The sequence below is a fragment of the Alligator sinensis genome, unplaced genomic scaffold (assembly GCF_000455745.1).
Source record: "Alligator sinensis unplaced genomic scaffold, ASM45574v1 scaffold542_1, whole genome shotgun sequence".
Lineage (NCBI taxonomy): Eukaryota > Metazoa > Chordata > Crocodylia > Alligatoridae > Alligator > Alligator sinensis.
This window is the reverse complement of record NW_005841963.1, coordinates 801,460-805,604: the sequence shown is the minus strand read 5'-3', so window position 1 is coordinate 805,604 and position 4,145 is coordinate 801,460.

Below are 4,145 nucleotides of genomic sequence, written 5' to 3'. Positions count from 1 at the left end.
GTTTTTGTTAGCCCACCCCTGCAACCTATCCAGGTCTTTCTGCAGTCTTTCACTCCCTACTAACATGCCCATCTCACGCCAAATTTTGGTATCATCAGCAAATTTGAACAGGTTGCTTTTCACCCCATCGTCCAAATCGCTAATAAAGAAATTGAACAGTGTGGGCCCAAGGACTGAGCCCTGGGGGACTCTGCTGCCCACTTTCCCCCAGGTCAAATATGACCCATCCACCACCACCCTCTGAGTACGACCCTTCAGCCAATTTGCAATCCATCTGACTGTGTAGGCATCAATGCCACAGTTGCCTAGTTTTTTAATGAGGATGCGGTGGTCTACAGTGTCAAAGGCCTTGCTAAAGTCCAGAAAGACTACATCCATGGCAACACCTGCATCCAGTGCTTTTGTGACCTGATCGTAAAAGGCAATCAGGTTGGTCTGACATGACCTGCCCCTAATGAAACCATGCTGGTTGCCCTTGAGCATTATCCCTGATGCCAGCCCATCACAGATGTGCTCTTTGATGATCTTCTAAAAGAATTTCCCCAGGATTGAGGTAAGACTGACGGGTCCATAGTTGCCCGGGTCATCCCTCCTCCCTTTTTTAAAGATGGGGACCACTTTGGCTATCTTCCAATCATCTCTCACCGGGCCGAGCACCACGAACGCTTGTAAAGCCATGCCAAGGGCCCTGCAATAACCCCTGCTAGCTCCCTCAACACCCTGGGGTGGAGAGCATATGGACTTGCTGATTTGAACATGTCCAGCCCCTCCAGAAGCACTCTGGTGGTCATGGTGGAGAGGCTTGCATGTTCCGATGACCCCAAGAGCGATGCCATTTAGAGTTCACACTCCTGGTAGGGCCACCCAAGGCGGCAAGGTCAAAGGGGAGGTTACAGACAAAGAATGATCCAAGAAGTCCTCAATGGCAGAGCAGGCAGAGGAAGGCTACAATGGAGAAGTGGCCCCAGTCATTGTGGTTTTCCATGCTACTGAACCCGGCCACCAACTGCCAAGACCATGTGGCCTTGACTGCACACCGGAGTCCCCACGCTAAACATGGTATGCGCAGGCTTCCGTTAGGTACAAAAGCTCTGTGGTGATGGAGGATTGGTGACAGAGGCAGGGCTGTAGTACCTCGAGGCCTGCAGCCAAGAATCTGCACACAGGCAGTGGATGCACAATGGTCATCAGGCACCTGAGTTGGGACAGGGGTGTCCTTTGGCAGCTGCATCTGCAACTAAGCAGTCCTTTTTAGGATACCCTCTGCTCACTCCAATGGGGAGGGGGCTAGAAAAAGTGCCCCAAAAGTGGGAAGGAGGAGGAGACCAACCCAGGGTTGCAAATCCCACTCCCCCATGCAACAACATGCCCACATTGTCGAAGAATGTGTCTGTCCAGAATTGGGATCCTCAGTCATCTGAGGACCCAGCAAACCTGATGGATGTCATCCTTGACTCCAAGGGCCTGCTGACGATGATGATGGGACCCAATGACCTCACAAGGTCCCTTCCAGCCCTAATGTATATGAAATCTATGAAAAGCCAAAATTCACAGGGGGACCTTTCAGCACAGATACAGAGAGGTGCTCCTCCCCCTCTATTTGGTGTTGGTGAGGCCACAGCTAGAGTACTGTGTCCCATTCTGGGCACCACACTTCAAGAAGAGTGTGGACAAGCTCTAAAGGGTGCAGAGAAGGACCAACCCAAATGATCAAGAGCCTGGGGGACAGGTTCTATGAGGAGAGACTTCAGGAACTGGGTTTGTTCAGCCTGAGCAAAAGAAGGCTGAGAGGTGACTTGATAGCCATGTACAAATATATCAAGGGAAAACACCAGGATCCAGGAGAAGAACTTTTCAGAATCATGCCCTCCCCCTGCCCCTCACCCGGGGAAGATGTGGACCAAGGGACATAAGTCAGTGGAGGAACAGTTTTGACATAAGGAAAAACTTCTTTTCTGTACAGGTAACTAGAATCTGGAACACACTTCCAGCAGAGGTGGTTCAGTCACCACCTCTAGCAGTCTTTAAGAGGAGGCTGGACAAATACCTCGTTGAGCTCATTTGAGCCCAGTTACCTCCTGTGCATGACAGGGAACCAGACTCAATGATTTTACAGGTCCCCTCTGGTCCTTCTTTCTATGATTAGGAAAAACAAGCAAACAGGGGAGAAAACCAAAAACATTCCTGTTACATAAAGCAAAAGTTAAGTATGATTTTGTACTGAGTCCATATTATGTTGGGTGAAAAGTTGTTATAATCCATTCTTAGAACTTTTCAAGTGAAATAAAGCACAGAGGAGTTGAAGTTTTCAGAAAAATTATCACTAGGTCTAATAATTCTCCAGGGGGCATAAATCAATAACTATAAACTACTCAGCTCAGCTTGATATAGAAGGAAAGAGAGCATGTCCTAAAGGTTTATCAGAATGTATATAGGCATAGAAAGTGATTTTAAGATATAAAATTAACACATAATTTCCATTTACCATTGTTTGACTATATAGTTTAGTACCAATTACGATGCCTTGGTGACATATTTTACATACAGGATAATGTGCTTCCTATTATGCCATACCACTATACCCTGAATTAATATCACAAAAAACTAGAGTTGCAGCTAGCTCTCCACTGCAAGATTGAATTGATCATCCCACCCTTTTAACATCCTTAAAATGAAACCCTTTTGGCTTGAACTAATCCAAATAGAACCTGATAAAGGTTTATTTGAAATAAATTGTGAGTTTAATTGAATATAGGCTCAGAAAGATATGATAATTTTGAAGTGCTTTGTTTTCTCAGTTTCAGAAAGTTTCCAGGCTTCATATTTTGGAAACACACCAGGACAAAAACTCCAAATCAAGCAAGAATTGAGGCATTTGAGAAGAGAGCCCTGAACCACTTAAAGGACTCAATTGCTGCCATGGTGAAAACATGTAGTAAGTAACCCCAACTTCATCAGCAAGAAAATTCGCTATTTGAGTCAAAAAATGTAGATGTTTAATCCAGGGGATGAAAAGTTTTCTGCTGACCTCCTAGCTAGTCTGTTCTTTCCCATTTTGCACTTAACAGTCTGTTTGAGTATACATCTTTTGTCTGATAACAAGAAGCTATACACAGTGACATTTTCTGTATAGCTTATTCAGAATAAATTAAGGAATGCTTTAACCAAAAATTTAATGCATCTATGTACTTTCTTATCTTTTGAAAAACCTTACTAGTTAGGGATACATATGCACCACTACCCTTGGTTAACCCAAATCACTGCTTGGCCAAGATTCACTCTCTCGTAGATATGAATGAAAAGCTCAAATGTTTAAAGTTGTTAAGATCACCCGTTCAGAGAGGTGACATAAATCTCATATCTTCTAAGTGTGGTCCATGTTCAGTTTCTCACCTAACAGAAGAGCAGTGTTAAGCCCCTAAAACACTAAAGGTTACTTGGAATGTTGAATGGAAAATTTTGGAAGAATTATCCCATTTGCAGAATACCTCTCTGGAAGTTTGATAATTCAGAATGACTAAATGTGAAACTGAACTCCAGTATGCTACTAGCCTACTTGAGTCAGGCCTAAACATAGTTGATAATAAGGAGAGTAATACATATGTTTTGGTATATAAGCCACTATATACACTTTTAAGAGTTCCATAAAATTTAATATGGAAGTTGTATAGTCATCCACATGGGCAAGGTGGGATTCCCCCTCCCTTCCCCCCACTCCAGTTTCCATAACTGGCGGCATTCCAAGACCTAAACAGCAAAGAATCGATGGAATGAGTATGGTAAAACACCCTTTTTCCAATTAGAGATTTATTCAGGATTGCACAATACTCCATGCACCAGCCCAAAAGATAAAAATTGACCTTACATAAACAAATAGCAAACAGTGCAGCCAGTACATGAATGGGGAAAAAAGAAGAAAAAATGGAAATGCTCTCCCAAAACCTATATTTGACCTTCAAAAATAGGTGAAAAGGCTACACAGCTCGCCTAGACTTTGATCGGAGATCAATAAAACAAAATTGTGCAAACTAATTAAAAATAAATTAGACTGGATTACCTGGACTGTGGAAAATTTGCCTTTACAGGGTAAGGAGTGATACATTACCTTGTTTAGACCATGTGTACATAGGCAGTATCATATGATC